This window comes from Apodemus sylvaticus, chromosome 5, assembly GCF_947179515.1.
Source record: "Apodemus sylvaticus chromosome 5, mApoSyl1.1, whole genome shotgun sequence".
Classification (NCBI taxonomy): Eukaryota; Metazoa; Chordata; class Mammalia; order Rodentia; family Muridae; genus Apodemus; species Apodemus sylvaticus.
Window position 1 is genome coordinate 107,407,069 of NC_067476.1, and position 18,935 is coordinate 107,426,003.

The window sequence follows — 18,935 nt, forward strand, 5'->3', positions numbered from 1 at the left end:
CACACTTACGCCTGTACTCTCCCAAACCTGCCTTTACCTTTACGCATCTCGTGGGTGGAAACATCATTTATTTCAGTTTTCCTTCCCCACTGTGGACACTCCAGGATTCTATGCCAGTTATGTTCTGACAACACAGAGATAATCATGCTAAGGTCCACTTGCTGATTATACAGTTTTTTCCCCTCTGCCTAAAATAATCCCCAAGTATGTAGTTAACAGTGCTACTTCAACATAAAGAATTAAGTTGTGGAAATGACTTCATCCCGCAGCTTAAATATTGTTGCATTACATTAAAATACATTATACTTAGAAAAAAACAAAAATACATGAGGCCTGACTCTCCAGGGCATAGGCAAGCTCTCTCAGAGCATAGCAAAGGCGTGTAAACATCCTGGAGACTCCTTTGTCATCTAAACTGGAAAGGATATGCAGGTTGTCTGAGGTTACGTGTGCAGAAAGAACTCCTGGTGTCCCTTGATGGGCTCATGGCAGTGTGTGCCAGCAACTAGTCCTACGCTGGACAGAAATGAGCAGAGTGTTTATTCTGGTGTACTGCAACCTTTGCTTCAGAATCACTGAGGAAGTTGAGAGCCTGTGCCATAGGATGAAAACGGACCTTACAGAAGACTGTGACTAGAAAGAGCATTGGAGATGGGTGTGGTTGAGCACGCCTTTGATCGCAGCACTTGGGATGTAGGCAGGTTTCTGAGTTCAAGGCCAGCCTAGTCCACAAGTGAGTTCCAGGACATCCAGGGCTACACAGAGGAACCTGTCTTGAAAAAACCAAACCAAACAAACAAACAAATAAAGCAAGCTATTCGTTTGCTATGGGAATGGAATACATTCTCCCATACCCAGTCTCAATTTTAGAAAGAATGTCAGTGATAGAGGTGTAGATATCCCTCTGCTCTCTTTCCCCAATAGAAACAAAATTCATTTATTGAAGTCATAACTCCAGCTTCTCAGACTATAACTTTATTTGGAATTAAAGTTTTTGATGACAGATAATCAAGTTAAGCTAAGAATATCACAGTGGGCTCCAATTTGATATGGCTGTTGTGTACTCCATGGAAAGAAATTTAAAGACAGGGATCTCTTATCCCCACCCCCAAATAGAGCAGACCATGTGGAGAAAGAGAGAGAACAGCATTCACAAACTAAGGGAAGAAGCCTACTGTAGACTGTTTCCTCAGAGGCCACAGAAAGAACCCACCTTCCGGGTATTTGGGCCCTGGGCTTCTGGCCTCTCTCATTATGAGATAGTATTCCTGTTTTGTAAGACACCTCTTTGCTATGACAGCTCTATCAAATAAACAATATTTATAAGTTGTGATAGAAGGAAATATTCACTATCTAAACAATTAAAAGGGAATGGAGTCTCAGTCCCAATCCAACCCCTTCGTACCTTAAGCTCACCCTGAAATTCTGTGACTTCTAAAGTGGTGGTTCTCAATTGTGTGTGTGTGTGTGTGTGTGTGTGTGTGTTTATGTATCCTTAGAATCACCTAGAATTTAAAAACATAGAAGTAATTAGAGACATCAACATGTGATATGGTATTTTTCAAAGCTATCCAAATAATTCCAGTGTGTAGCTGGGGTGGATTTGGAAACTCTTGCATCCATTTATAGCTATGATACTGGATTCAGGGCCCCAAGTGTGGCTGTAGGACAGTCTCCTGGAATCTTGTTAGAAAAAGCACATCCTTGAGCTCTATACAACAACTGCCTAGTCAGTCTTAGAGAGGAATCCCGGAAGTAGTATGCAAACAGGCATGTGATATGTGCCGCATTTGAGAAGTTCGTGAGAGGTGCTGATACTTTACACATGATAGTCTCAATAGAACCAAAAATGCTATTGTCACTTTCCACCAGAAAGTGTGCCTCCAAAAATTGTGTATCTAACCATAGAAAGTTCAGAGTCTACCTCATTCTGGCCCGTGGGTGTAAGAAAATTCAAAACTCAATAGCTAAATAAATAAATATCAGAAGCAAAATCAGACCAACAAAGTTCCCACAATTACAAACGATGATAAACTCAGACATTCTCAAGAGAATATGCTCAAATGGCTAAGAAGCATAGGAGAAAATGCTGACCATCAGGAATCATCAGAGAGATGTAACTGAAAACCCAAGAACAAGCAGCTATCAGGAAGACAAGATAACAGGTGCTGGCAGAGCTCTGAAGAGGGAGGAGCCTCTGCACACAGCTGGTAGGAATGTGAAGCAATGTGGGAAACAGCATGGAAATCCCTCTGAAAGTTAAAAATAGAATTCGAGCCCGATCTGGCAATCTCTCTACGGAGTGTGTGTCCAAAGGAAATGAAATCAGTGTGTGGAAGACACATCTGCACTTCCATATTCACTGTAGCACTATGCACAGTGGCCACACTATGGAGGCAGCAAGGCATTCATCAGCTGACCAGATAAGTAACGGGCACAGATTGGGGAAGAATGGGCCCCATAAAAGGGATGAAGCCCTGCAATTCGTGGCGTCGTGGCTGGACCTGGAGATGGGGATGCTGTGTGAACTAGGTCAGGCACAGAAAGGCAAGTGTCACATGATCTCACTCCTGTGTAGAATATTGAAAAGTCAGTCCGGTGGAATAATAGAATGGTGGTTTCCAGAGACTGAGCGAGCAATGGGGAGAGAGGAAGGGAGGGAGGGAGGGCAGAGGCTGACCAAAGGCTACTAAGCGACATGCACACAAGGGGAAGAGTTCCGGAGTGCTATGGTACTGCAGAGTATGTCTCTCAAATGCTAGGAGAAATGATATCGGACATTTCCACCATAAGAAAATGATATATGCTTGTATATATAGATGCATTTGTCCTGTTTTGAACATTTTACAAATACATATACATTCACATATCATAGACTATGTCTATAAACATGGGCCTTATGCATCACTAAAATAGATATTTTTTTTTTACATTTTAAATGGAACTTGAAATCCAGTTGTGGTAGATTGTTCCTGTCACCCAATACTGGGGAGGCTGAGGCAGGAGAATCATGGTAAGTTCGGAGACAGCCTGGAGTACATAGTGAGTTCTAGAGCTGCAAAATGAGACAATGTTGAGAAAGGCTAAAACAAAAACAAAAGAAACCTTCCTATTCCAACTTACATGTCCCAAACTTCATTTTAAAAAAAAAAAAAAAAAATCGTACCTCTCCTTGACTATGCAGGAAACTCCCATACCTGCCCCTTTCTGGCCAGTGCAGGGCAGTCTGAGTGGAGCCAGTACCTTCTGCCCGTAGCCATCAGGTTCACAGAACTGTGTTCACTCACCTGAGAGATATGGCAATATTTTTCCTATGCTCTCATGAATACAAACAGTCTAGCAGTGAAAAGATCAATGTATGTGTGTCTGTTTTGGCCAGTCAAGTGCAAGGTTTGTTGTTGTTTTGTGTTTTGTTTTGTTTTTAATTTGCAGCAGGGTACAGGATGAAAATGGCAGCTTCTCTCAAATAGGAGGCATCTCTATTTGAAAGTGACAAAGGAGAGAAGCAGGAAAGGTTTGTAATTAAAACACATCTGCATCAATTAGAGTGCCTGTTGTTCTTATTAAGTTAGAAGCAATGTATGCCAACTGCAGGGTCAGAATCTGAGCTCCCCAAACGGCCGGCTTCTGAGTAGGCATTGCTCTAAGCAAAACTAAAGAGAATATTGATAGAGATGATTTATTCATTGACTGACAGCTTCATATCTAGCATGTGTCTCCTGGGCTTAAGACCTAAGGTCCACCGACAGGCAGAGGCACTAGGAGGTCAGAGTTTAGTGGGCACCCTCCATGAAGTTCCTTGGCTGTGCCTGCTGTGACTCAAAGTTCTGTGGACACAGGCTGGTTTGGAATATCAATGCCAAGCCTGAATTTTGCATTTTCAAATGCAAGTAGGAACTAGAAAAGGATAGTATGATTTTATTTGCCTTTAAGATTTTTGCTAGAATAGTAATATACTGTATTCTGTAAAGTTCCATCTCAGGCTCTAACAGGATATGAAATAAACAGTGGCGTGAAAATCTGGACGTCTTCAAATCCTTCACAATGCACCAAAAATGGTCTTAGCTAAAACCAGTTGGGAGAGGTTTTTTGTTGACTGAGCTATGATATACCATCTTACTAGAACCTCTGATGACGTCTACCTACAAGGTGGGCAGACCGCACAAACCTGCACATGTGCATACACAGAGAAATGCTTTACGAAAGTCTCAAGACCATCAATTGATATTTTTCCCTTTTTCAAAACTGCCAAATGATATACAAACAAAAAATCCTATTTCTAAGAAATGCACAGTATATTCAATTTCCAATGCTAGTCTAGGCAAGAGAAGTCACATGACTGAAAAGTCTATATTGGTATGAGATTTGAATACTTAGATGTGACATGAACCTGATTCATATTGGATTTTTGTATATTCTGAGCGTATAATGAGTTATTGATCGATGATAAATTGAGCTGACATTTGTAACTAATATGCCATCAGTGTATCTAGGAAGAAGAACAAGATTCTGGTGACGTCCTGTTGTCAAAAGGCCATAGGTAGCTCTTATGCACATTTGCGAACAGCTGTTTCAAAGAGAACATACATGCATCTACAAGCATGCACGTTCATTTACACCACTGAATTGGCACAGATGATGTTTCTTCATTCATCTCAATATTCCTTGATTTAAGTTATCCAAATCCTCTTTCTCTGGTACTTTGGAGTAGGGAAATGATTTCAAACTTTGTTTTAAACCTTGCATTTCTTTCAGTGTCCTAGGCTTCCAGCACACAAGGTTGTATTATTTGATGTAAGCAATAGTTTTAATTTCTGCCGCCTCTGCCCATTCCAAAGTTATCTACACTGAAACTCCATAGGACTCATGAGCAGGCTGTGTTGCTCAGTCCTTCTGGGATGTGAGACCTCGGGGTTTTCCTGAGGTAGAATATGGCTAAGCAGCATGCTATGGGATTTTCTCTCAATGACTGCAAGTCTCACAAATGTTTCATAAATAAAATATTAGAACAATGGTGGAGGAGCAGTTCTCAGGCATGGCGTCTCTACTTGACAAAAAATGCCAGGTGCTGGCTCTTGTGTCCGCAGGGAAGAGAAAGAATTGGGCACATGGTGAGACTATGACATCTATCTGCTGTGAATGTATTGGAAGCCAAGCACTGTGAAAGACCCTTCGTTAACAGTACTACCATGTGGCTCATTCCCATTGTGGAGACTAGGTACTAAGGCTGCTGGAGTTCAGGCTGTCTTGCTGTGTCACATAGGTAGGGACAGAGCTACCATTTGAGCCTCTGTTCTGTGGCCTGGATGCACATGTCACAGATGCAGTGCTGGTGACCACGCCTGCTTCAGAGGTTGAATAGTAACTATGGAACAAAGGGTTAGAGTCAATGGGAGCACGATGCTTGGGAGTGGCTTTGTCCATCACCAGAGCCATTGTTCTCATCGTCATCACAGTTATCAGCATCTCCTTCTTCTTGCATGGCCTACCCATGTAATGGAATTCCTGGCATTTTTTTTAGTGAGCGATTGTAGAATGATTGAATAGGAAAACGATATAGTCCCTTCTCAGTGTCTCTTGAGGCTGGTGCCAAGTTTTAAAGACCATTTTACGATGTGTCAACTGTATTTCTTGTCCAGGAAGTGCAAAAGCAATGAAGATCTTTGAACTCGTAAGTACCAAGGGACCGGGGCACAGGGATGTGAGTCTCTTTCCCTATTACCAGAGCATAGAACCACAAGAATGTTGCTTCTGTCCCCAGCATGATCCTGCACCATGCTCTGACATCATCCAACTCTTCTAAAAACCCCAAGCCCTGCCTTGATTCCTCTTTGAACCCCCACAGAAACTTCTGGGCGCACCTAGGAGACTTCTACACTGGCCGTGCCTCTTCCTTGGCTCTCACTTCCTTTATTTTCCCACCAGCAAAGATTATGGCAATATTTTCCTAATTGGTTTATTATTCATTGACTGTCAGTTTTGCCTTATTTTTAATTTATCTCTATTTCCATATGCTAATCCAAGGAACTGTATTTGACAGAATTTGTGTTCCCGAACCTCCTCAATCCCAACTGTTTGATTTTCCAGCTCTCCTTTCATCTGCTCCAAGCTCTCTCTTGCTGTAACAAAGAGACTCTGGTTATTTGAAGTTAATTCTAATTAATCTAAGTTCTTCACTGATCAGACCTTCTGAATGTTTCATCTCAACCTTTCCTTTTCAAGTTAGGTAAACCTTACAGAGCATTCAGCATATTGCCTTAGTTACTTCTGTATTGCTGTGATTAAAATACTGTAACAAAAAGCAATTTAAGAGAGATAGAGCACGATAGAAGTGGAACATGCCTTTAATCCTAGCGCTTGAGAGGCAGAGACAGGCAGATCTCCAAGTTCAAGGCCAGCCTCATCTGCAGAATGAATTCCAGGACAGCGTTGACTGTCCTGGAATTCATAGAAACCCTGTCTCTAAATAAATAAATAAATAAATAAATAAATAAATAAATAAATAAATAAATAAGAGAGGAGAGAGAGAGAGAGAGAGAGAGAGAGAGAGAGAGAGAGAGAGAGAGAGAGAGAGAGAGAGAGAGAGAGAGAGACTTGGCTCAAGGGTACAGTTCATCATGCCAGAGAGCAGAGATGTTAAGGTGATAGGTATCTTGGAGCACCTGGTCATCCATCCGTAGTCAGAAAAAGGAAAACAGTGAATTCTGGTTCTTAGCTAGCTTTCTCGCTTTTATGAAGTCCAAGATGCACCCCAAAGAATGGTGCCACCCACAGTGGGTGGGCTTTCCTTCCTCTGATAATGTAATCCCTTATAGGCCTGTCTCAAAGCTAACCCCTTGAAGTATGCTTAGGAGCTTGTCACCTAGGGGATACCAGGTCTCATCAAGCTAACAATTGAAATTACCAATCACAACATAAAGCTCCATCCCATTTATGGCCCAGGCTAGGCATAGTCATGTGTCTAGAGACTATTCTTATGCCAAAAGTCTTGAATCCCATTCTCATAAAGCACTTCCCTAATTCACTAAGCCCAGAGGATCATTAACTCTCTACATGTCAGTGGTTACATCAGTAAAACAGATCTGTCCATGGACGATCTTAGAATCCTTCAATATTGTCTGTTCCCTCAAAAACTATTGGGTATTTAACACAGGCTTATTGGAAACCATTCCATGTTTTCATTTTTCCTCACAGTGACTGTTGCTCATTACTATAATATTGATGTATTAAGATCCCATTAGGATTATATTTTTATATATCTGTAAAACTTAAATTTGATCACTGGTCCTTGTGACCAGGGGGAATGGTCAGAAAACAATATGAGGTAAGCAGTTTTAGAAATTCTTCTGCTCTAGAAGAGGTCAGAAAATGAGAGGCAGCCAGTGTGGGCTTAGCTGTTAGCGAGAGACAAAATGAGCAAATTCTCCAGCACGAGAACAAAATCTTATTAATGCTCTTTACTACGGCTGCAAAACCTCTAGCAATAAAAATAAAATTCCCTTAAGACTTCTCCAAGGCATGTCTACTAAAATCTCTCAACCAGGGATACTTCTTGGGAGGGGAATGAACAGTTGTCTTATATAAATGGGCCCTAAGAATTGTGAGTCCACTAAATTATAAATCTGTATTAACTTCTATTAACTGTCTGAATTTCACCTGCTGTTTTTCCCCTTTGTTACATTTCTTTTCCTTTGGTATGGCTAACCCACATATATGAAATAGAAGGCATAGCACACAGGCATCTCTCTCTCTCTCTCTCTTGCTGGACCTACAGCTGACGTAAATAGTCAAGCACGCTGCTCTTCCCAATAAGCCATCCTGTGGCCACAGTCATTCTGTCGATGCAGTATGTCATACGGAGTATCAGAGCTTGCACAATACATGCTTATTTGGCTCCCATGAAGTAGAAATGCACCAGATCCCTAGATGGTATAGTCTTCTAGACACTATCAAAACTGCCACCCTCTGATAGTAGCTGCAAAACTTTCTTTTGTATGACTTACATGTAAAATGCCTCGAAGAGGAGAGCTGGTGTAAAGGATGTCAAAGGGCAAAAAAAGATGGAACCTGAAGTAGAGCAATCACTAGCTTGCTTTTTAAAATCCTAATTATCTATCCAAATTATTGAGCACTGGGGGCCTGGCCCAGGGACTGTGAGAAGAGAATACCTTTATTGGTTTTTAAAAGTATTTTTATTCAACTTCTTCTGGTTCAGCCTTGTTCAATGAGTACCAATATTTCATTTCAGAAAGTAGTCCTCTTTTAATAATAGGATTTAGGAGAAAGACTTATAGCTATTGCATCCCTACTATGTGCCAAATCCTACGCCATGTGTTTGCCTTATGCTATCTCATGTAAGGCTTTAACAACCTTTAAAGCCTAATATTGTCTCCATTCCCTGCATGAGGAAAACAAAGCTCATCCTCTGTCTAGACATCATCCACTATTGTCTTCTTTGCTGCAGTGTTTTCTAGTTGATGTAGCAAGTGCAGAAAAAAATGACCCAGAGATGTGTAGTGCATGGGCACACCCGCTGATGACTGGATCTGGTGTTCTTCCCATTAGACCTCTTTTAAGCTGTCTCTAGGTTATGTCAAGTTAAGAGAAAAAAATCATCAAAGTGCCATTTTTTTTAGAAAACTAACCACGCTCTTACCACATCATGCAGTACTTAAACTCCTTGGTATCCATCCAAAATTGAAAACTTACATGCATACAACAACTGGACATAAAAGTTTTTACACCTTTGTTGCCAATTGCCAGTACTTGGATCCAACTAGAATTTTCCCTAGTAAGTAAATGGAAAACCATGGAAGAAACTTAAATGTATAAAATTAGTGGAGCATCTGGTCCGAAAGGCCACACATTATGATTCCACCTATAAACATTTGTAAAAGGAAAAACTATAAAGACAGAAAAAAATCCCTGGTTTTTTTTTTCAGTGCCTAAATTGGAGAATGAGTAACAGGGACACATGGAGTATTGAGGTATTTAGGGCTTTGAGACCATTTTGTATAATACTCCGATGGTGGATACACATCCCCACAAATTTGTCCAAACCATAGAATGGAGAATACCAGCAAGTCACATCCACATAATTGCAACTGAAACAGAGAGAGTGAGAGCTAACTTATTATGAAGGACAAAATATTTCTAAATTTAAATAATTTTAACTTATATTTGCAATGAAGTCATCATTATTAATATTAGGTGAAGTAGAAACTTAAGGGCTCTTTGCAGAGTCAGTTGCGTTAGATGGTGTTTTGCTGAAGCAAACACATAAAGGAGTATTTTCCTGAAGTGGACATAGGTAAAAGGCTCAGGCAGACTCGGAAAGGAATGTTTCACTGAAGCAGACACAGGAGAAAGGATGTTCTGCCAAAGCAAGCATGTGAAAGGAGACACGATAAAGGATTCTTTGCTAACAGTACACATGTATCGACCCCCCTTACATTGCACCATTGAGCTATATTTGTCAGGACTCTATAGAGAGAAATGCACCACAAAACTTCTCGTGGTGGGCCACAGGGCTTTTTTGCCTCTTCCATGGACTGACTGACAGAGTGATGTCCACTGAAACAGATGCAGGTGCTAAGGCAAGACATGTACTGAGACAAAACCCGTGAGGGACACATGATAGCTGGTGGGATGTAAATAGAACTCAACGGACCGCGATGGAGGCTGAGCTTGGCTTGTTTATAGATCTAACTGTACATTCCTTGCTGGTCTTGCCTCTTCCCTGATCTTTGCCTCCACTGAGTGAGGCACTGCCGAGAACTTTTCCTGGCGTTCCTGCTGGCCCTGGTCCCTCCTACTGACTTGTGCGGAGGCCGAGGCCTGGCTGTCTAAGCTGGGTCATGCCACCACTGCAGATTTGGGTTTGCTCTCCTGACTATACTGAACTAGACTGCTAGTGTATCCATAAAATGTTTACAAATGGATACAGCTGCTGCTACTGCTGACTCCTGTAAACTAAACTACCAATCTCCTGGCAACACAGAGGAGAGTTGCTCCAGAAAACCATTTCTAAACAGGTCTGCTTGCCTCATAGCCTTTCTTTTCTATTACCTGATGGATGATGAACTAAAAGAAAGATTAAAATGTTTAAATGTTTAAAAACCATCATTAAAAATAAACGTTAAAAACTTAAAAATTATAATTAGGAGCACAAAGAATATTTATTTTTCTTTCAAGTTTTCATGTGCTTTAAAAAGATACATTCTATTGAAGTAATCCAAAAGAATTTTGAAGTTATATGTGCATGGTGGGTGGGGGTGGGTGCTGTGTGTGTGTGTGTGTGTGTGTGTTAGTGTATAGGAGTGTACTGTAGTTTGAGTGTGTACTGTAATGTGAATCTGTGTGAGTATGCTATATTGTGTGTATGTGTCATATGTGCGTATGCTATAATATTTATGTACGTGGTGTATGTGACAGTGGTGTAATGTAGGTGTGTGGGTATGCTGCAGTATTTAGACAGAAGTGTAAATATGGTAGAGTATTTGACTTTGCTGTAGTCCATTTGTGGTATATGTTGGTGGCATATGAGTCTGTGAGTGTGAGCATGCTGTGGGTATGTCTGATGTGTTTTCTGGTGTGTGTGTGTACATGCACGCATGCGCGTGTGCATGTGCATGTGAGTGTGAGTCCATGGGATCGCAGAGGCCAGAGGAGGACATGGAATGTCTGCTCTACCACTCTCTACCTTATTTCTTTGAGGCAGGGTCTCTCACTGACCCTGGAACTAGGTGAGTACCCATCCAGCTCCCATGACTCCCATTTCCCTGTCTCCCGATAGCACTGGAGTACAGGTGTGCAAGTGGCCTTTCCTGACTATTTACTTGAGTGCTGAGCATTTGAATTCAGGTCGTCAGGCAGAGGCAGATCAATCGCTGTAACCAAATGAGTCATCTCCCCAGCCGGAGCATTTCTACATTCTAAAGCAAATGATTAACCCAGTGTTTAAGTTTACTGTAGCTAGCTCATTAACTGCAGATAACTGTAATTTATGAGATGGTGGAACTGCATCTTTGTAGGCTATACATTCATTTTATAATACTTTGGGGGAATTTTGTATAATCAATAAAAATATTTATAGGACATTCAATATAATTTTGCTATTTAAATACAACAGATTACATTTATTTATTTGACTTTATGACAGACTATAACTATTATGCATGTCATATACCAGTAACAGAACACATTTTGGTCAGATATACGAACTTCTGTGTATGTCAGTATTCTGGGAGGAAATGAAAAAAGATACCATTGTGCAGCAATCCATTTTGTGACAGTTTCCAGAAAGTCCTGCAGAGAAAAATAATGCATGTGAGAGATGGTTTCTTCCCTTTGAATTTGCACTGACATAAAGGAAAGTAGAAAATCAATAGAATTACTGAGATAATTTTTACCAAAGAATCTACAGATGAATACTGACATACACATGCCTGCACAAGCACACCACACTCAACTCCCTGAGACAGTCACGTCAATAATGGAGATTAAAATAATATTCTAAATGATGGTCTATCTCTTTATCTTTATAAGGCAAGGATAAGTGTGAAGTCTGTATGTATGTGTGTTTATATACACATACACACACACACACACACACATATATATATATATATATATATACACATACATACATGTGAGTATATATGTATATATCTGTATTTGAAACAAATGTGGGGATTATGTTAGAAAACTTTAGAAAGTTTCATACATTTTTCTGACAATAGAGTGAATTGTTGCTCAATGAAAGACAAAATCCAGTAGAGAGGCCTGTGTGCAGCCATGACATGCAGCAGGGGCAGGGGAAGCCACCCAGAGGCCCACCAGCCAAGTGACCCAGCCACAGCAGGAACCACTGAGATGTGCGAATGTACAGTGGAGGGATGGGAGAGAAAGAGAAGCACAACAGTTTGAGCATCATGAAGACAGGTGCAACTGGAGACTGGAGGGTAGCGAGGAGCAGCCTGATGTGAGTAGCCCACCCTGTCACCGGAGGTTGTGCTGAAGTCCCAGCATGCACTGCTGCTCCATGGTCATGAAGCAGCAGGGGTCTGTGCTTCTATAGGTATCTCATATTACCACTAATGACCATGTGGATGTCCTTGGTCCGGGCTGCCACCTGGGATCATGGTGATATCCAAGGGCTGTGCAGAGCTACCCCACACATCATGATTTTCATGTTTTTATTTTTTTTATTTATGTTTTTATTTTCTTTTATGGGAATATTGAAAGGACAGAAGGCAGATATGAAAGGATGGGGAAGATAAGTATAAGTGGGATTGGGGTATATAATGTGAAACTCACAAAGAATCAATAAAAAGATTTTAAAATATCAGAGTGCACGAGAAAGCACAAAGAAAAGACTTGACTCCTGACACATTATGCACACATATATGCATATACATGCATACACATTATATACACATATGTGCCTATACATGCATACACATTATACACACACATGTGCATATACATGCATACACATTATACACACATATGTGCCTATACATGTTTACACATTATACACACATATGTGCGTACATATGTACATGTACATCACACACATGAACACATGCATCATACATATATGCATACACATTTACACATGAATGCAACACATGCATACATGCACCCCAAGTTGACTGTGGATAGGATAATATCACCTCTCTATAGTTTATCTTTATTTCAGTATAGAGTGTACATTTTTCCATACACACAAAATTAACATTCAACATTACTTCAAAAGTCTAAAAATACATGTCATCACTGTAAATGGTGATTTTTTTCTGTTAACTTCATTGAATGTAAATGATAATTGATTATTTTAATTTGCATCTTGATTATTACTATACTTAATATATCTTCACAGGTCAGTTAGTCAGAATTGCCTATTCAACACCGTTTGTCCATTTTATTATTGGCATGCTGTACTTTTTAAATAAAGTGTTCTGAATATATTAAGGGTCTCAATCATTTTACAGGCAAGACTGTAAGCATAAGCCACTGCCTCATATAACACTTAACTCAGAATGGAGTGCAGACCAAGGCGTAAGAGCCATGTGCTCACATTAGAAACACAGAAGTAAAGCTTTAAGACCTTGAGTCAGGTGACTGCTTCTTAGATATGACATTGAAAGTACGGCTAACAATCCAGGGGCATGGTGCTACACTCTGAGGCCAGCCTAAGGAATATGAGATCCTGTCTAAAAAATACAGTAACAACAAAGTGCAGACAACAGTCTACAAACTAGATAAACAACTTCAAATGAAGAGCCTGTAGCTTCAAAGGCATCATCAATAAAGTCCACAGAATTGCTTCCATTGTTGAGAGATCTGGACTGAGATCAAATAGAGGATGCAGTCTTCAGATCCTGGTTTGCCCACATCCTGGCCATTGTGTTGCAGGGTACTTCTTTACCCTCTCCTGGTAATGAGGTAAAGCCCTAATTAAGGCTGTAAGAAATCAAATGGAACAGATGATTCTGTAGCAGGGAAACAGTTTGGTTTTACTTATAAAGGGATACTCATTTCATTAAATAAATTCAATTTTTAAAATTATAGATATATAATTTTATAAATATATATAAATATAAATAAAATATATAGATTTTTAAATTTATGAACATTTTTTTAAAAATAATTATAGACATATGGTTCAAAATTTCAAGATACTGCAGAGACAGGGAGAGAAAGAGAGAGAGAGAGAGACAGAGACAGAGACAGAGACAGAGAGACAGAGAGATCATAAGACTCAACAACAAAACACAAATACCCTAATCATAAAACAGGTAATAAAATAGGCATGTTGTCAACGAAGATATCCAAAATGTCAATAGCATGTAAAGATGGAAAATGCAATATCATTTTAACATAATTTGATCTTCTAGTCAGACAAGAGCATATGTTGGTGAGGTTCTGACATAATTAGCACATTCATGTAGTTGACAAGTTCTTCAAAAAGCTAAACATAAATATTCTTATAGGATCACACTAGTGTGGGCTGAGGAGATGGTGAAGGGCTTCCTTCCCAAGCGTGAGGCCCTGAGTTCAGATCCCCAGCAAGCACATAATAACCAGAGAGGGAGCGCATACCCATCACTTCAGTGCTGGGGCTGAGGTGAAACACGTGAATCCTGGGGCTGGTTGGCCAGCTGGCCTAGCCAAAACATCAGACTCCAAGTTCAGGTAACGATCCCTTGTCAAAAAAAAAAAAATTAAGGTGGTAGAAATAGAGGAAGATGACCCCCCAACACACACTCACATTCCAGTCATAATTATATATCCAAGAAAACATAAAATATCTATCTCTGCAAAAACTTGCATACGAACATTTATAATAACATTATTTATAATAACATTATAAATATTTATTATTTATAATGCACATTATAAATAATATTTATAAAACATTATAATATTATATAATATGTTAACATTGTTATGTATCAAATAGCAAAAAAGGGGGAAATTACCCAAATGCTTACTACCTTGTGAAAGGGTAGATTAAATATGGTGTGTCCATTCAAAGCAATATTATTTAGCTATTAAAAATTAAATGCTGTTGCATGCTACAGCATAGATGAACTTTGCAAACACTATGCTCGGTGAAAGGAGCCAGTCATAGAGGCCACATATTATATGGTTCAATGTCCTTGAAATGTTCCAACAAGACAAAGCCATAGAGACAGAGATTAGATTGGCTGTTGTCAGGAAGTAGCAGAGGGGACCTTGAGTGACTTCTGATCTGATCGCCAATGCGCCAGGACTTTCAGTTTGTGATGAGAAACACCTTGTGAAGTCAGGTTGCTATGACAGACACCCTGCTCTGTAGGAGAACATTGACTTGAAGGGTTTCAAAGTGAGAGTGTAAGGCTGGAGGTAGTATTCCTTCTGGCGTGCTTCAGAACAAATCCACTCTGGCCTCCTTTGAGTGATGCCCTGGGTTGATCTTCAGCACTGGAAAATAAAGAAGCACAAACTTTTTGCTAAGTGAATTGTGGCTCAGTAGAGCCGCTGAGGTAACCCAAGCACTGGATTTTTCATTCTCACTGTGAGTGGTTTCTAGTTGCCATGTTAACCTTTTTTTTTGTTGTTTTTGTTTTGGTTTTATTTACTTCATACATTTTTATTTAGCGGGCATGGTTAAGACAGGGTTTCTCTGAATAGCCCTGGCTGTCCTGGAACTTTCTTTGTAGATCAGGCTAGCCTCAACCTCAGAGATCTGCCTGCCTCTGCCTCCTGAGTGCTGGGATTAAAGGTGTGTGCCGCTGTGCCTGACTAAATTTTTATATTTTTATACTAAGTAATACTTGTCTTTTTCATTGTGGATTTTGCTTTTATGTCACATTTAGAGGAGCCTTTGCTAGTCTAGGCATGTGGAAATATTCACTTTCATTTTCTTACAGCATCTCTCTAAATTTTAGCTAGTTGGGTCATTAGGATTATTTTTTTGAATAATGAAGTGTGAAATAGGATATTAACATTCATGCCACCCCACCCCCAGCAGAGATAAACAGTTTGTCAACATGGTTATTCAATAATTATTTTTTCTTTGTTGCTTGAAATGCTAGCGTAATCATAGTTTTAATTCATATCATATGTTACGTAAGAGCACACGTGTATCTACCTGGGCATTCTGTTCTCCCTGCTTTTGATGTCCCTCCCTACACCCTGTCTTAGCACCATTTTTAATTGTGGTAGCTTTAAAACATATATAATTACATGACTGGACAAGAATTCTTTTTTTCCCTAGAATTTTTCAAACTAGTGCTGTAGGGCAGCTTGAAATTTTCCACAGCAGCCGTTTATATCCTCACAACAGGGCATCGTAACATAATTACACTGACATTGAACTTAGAGACTTGGAGGTTATGAAAGGCTTTATTGCACCGATGCTTTATACACAGGTAAAATCAGGCTCTCCATGTAGGGTCTTCTTTTTGTTCTTCTGAAGAGTACCACCCTAGTCTTCATATATACCATCACAGTTCTTTAAGGTTACCCTTACATACCTTATGCTTGGTTTACTCTTAAAAGGGGGTTATTTTGTCCAACATAAATTGCTACAATACTTGTGTGCTTATTATATGTATAGAAAATAGCAGTTTGGGGGGGCTGGCGAGATGGCTCAGTGTTTGAGAGCGCAGACTGCTGTTGCACAGGACCCAAGAGCCACAGCATCTACACCTGGCAGCTCACACCTGCCTAGAGCCCCGGTTCCAGGGGACCTGACCTTCTCTGCCGGCCTCCTCAGGCACCTGTATTCACTCACACTGTTACACAGAGAGAGACGTACATATTTAATGAAAAAATATTTAAAAGAAAGACCACAATTTTCATATTATTTTATGAACTGCTAACACTGCTAGCCCCACTTGTCCTTTCAAAGACATTACAATGTTTGCCAACTTTCATAATTCTATTTTGCTTTCTTTGCTTATCACATTAGCTAGCAGCTCAAAATCATTTAAATAATAATACCACTTGATTATTAATTTCTAAGTTTGTTTTCTATTTAAAAAGGAGCTGTTCTGTTCAATTTTGAAGTGAAAAAGTTAGATGTGGCAAGTCATCCTACACTAATTTTCTTTTGTAGAAAGAACCAAGATGCATTTAAAGGCACTGTGTTGATAGAGGTATGTTCACAGTCTTAGTAATCTCTGCATTATCCCATAAACTGCCCCCTCAGTAGGAGTGCACTTGGACAAGGTTCTGAGAGCAGTGATAGGAACCAGGCCCCTGTTGACCAGCACTCATTACTGAAGACTGAGGAACATATGGTAGACAGTGTAAGCAGTCTTTGGGTCACAAAGCAGGAATAGTCAAAAAAGACAACTGAAGACTGTAGGTGCTTAGCACGTGGAGAAGGAGCGTGGCTATCCTGTTTTAGACAGTTTCCCAAAACACCCCAAGGCCTCTGATGTGGATACAGATTGAACATCAGTTTACTAATTCATCATCTGAATATAAGGTTTTAGAGTTTCCTCCCCCGATACTTAGATATATTTTCTTTGTTCCTACATCACAATAACCAGGTGATGTGGTCCTGACAAGCTGAAATATGTTGTTATTAGATCCCAAAGACCCAACAAATGAACATTTAAAGCCCATACTATTGATACTTACTCTGATTTTTTTTTTAAAAAAAAAAGGAATTAAATAACATAGAAATGGTTTTTTAAGATTTCATGACCTACTTGGCAGGGGAGTCTAAAATTCATACCCTCCTGAGTATGTTGTACAATACTTCCCATTTCCCACATGCACAGTAGCATCCTGTCTGTGCTGCCTTTACAATACAGTCTTACCTTGGACCAGCCTGCCTGCAAGTCCTGGTATTGCTTCCCACAAGACTTGAGCTGATCAAAAGAGACATAAGGAAAATTTTGAGCCAGGACCAGTCTGTACTGCCCTTACAAAAATGACTTTCCACCCAGGTTTCCCAGCAGCTTTGTGGCTGCCACTGGGCATCAGAACCCATTGCTGATCAGTTGCATGCTGCAGACTAAGGCCAAAGCAACCGCTGTTCCCCAGTGGAGTCCTAGCGTTCTCTCCCTAATCTTCAATTCCTGAGCACCTGGGCAGGATTTTCAGAGTGAAGTCTTCTGTGGGGTTCTGCCTGCCTCTTAGCAACTTAAGGTGTATCAAAGAAAAGTGGAGAAAGAACTCAGGAGGCCAGATGCCAACTCACTTCCTGCTGCAATCACCCCCTCTCACTGCAAGCCTTGAGTCCTGAGAGCTCCCCAGCACATTAAATATTCATTAAAAGCCAAACACCAGCTCTCCAACATTTGACTAAATAATGAAAGTATAGATTTGTCCCATCTCTGCTTTTGAATTGCTCGGTTATACATTGCACTAAATTATAGTTCTAATGAAATCAGTTTAAAAGCACAAGGAAAGGATCTCTGTAGTTTATCCCTGCCTCGAACTTCCTCCTAATTTAACCATAAACTAAACGGATTCATAAAATGTTTATGGGAGGACAGTAAAGTGAATTTTTTGATGCAAAGGTTGCTTATATAATTAAGCATATGCTCTATGACATTCTGTATAATCTGAAGTGGTTTCTATGACTTAACCAAATACTTTTATCTATTTTATTTCTCTGCTCATTAATGCCAAAATGTAAAGCAAAAGGAAGAGGGAAAGTCTAACTTCCTGCCAGTGTCAGCATCTAAAATTTAGAAATTGAAACTACAGATGTTGCTAAAAACTTATCTTCTTTTTTTCTTGGAAATAAGCCATTGCGTCTGATTAGCCTTCTCATTTGCCCTCCTTTCCACTTGCTTCTCTGCCTCCACACCCCACAGTAGGACAACCCTGGGTACCTTGTTTAGAAATGGCCCCTAGGACTTTTAAAGTTATTTAGATCCTGAGGATGAATAAGAAAGTAAGGGTTTGAGGCTTAATAGTGATGTGTTTGTGTGCCAAGTTGACGAGGGGTCAGTTGTACTGGTTTTGTGTGTCAACTTGACACAAGCTGAAGATATCACAGAGAAAGCAGCCTCCCTTCAGGAAATGCTGCCATGAAATCCAGTTGTAAGGCATTTTCTCAATTAATGAGCAATTAATTGGGTGGGAAGGTCCATTGTGGGTGGTGCTATCCATGGGCTGATAGTCCTGGGTTATATAAGAAAGGAAGCTGGGCAAGCCAAGGGAAGCAAGACAGTAAGCAACATCCCTATAGGGCCTCTGCATCAGCTCCTGCTTCCAGGTTTCTACCTTGTTTGAGTTCCAGCCCTGACTTCCTTTGGTAATGAACAGCACTGTGAAACTGTAAGCTGAATAAACTCTCGTTCCCAAAAAAAAAAAAAAAAAAAAAAAAAAAAGAAAAGAAAAGAAAGAAATGGCCCCTAGATGTAGAAGAGGAAGTCAGGCCCAGTGACATACCTGGAGTCTCAGCCACTCAGAAGGCTGAG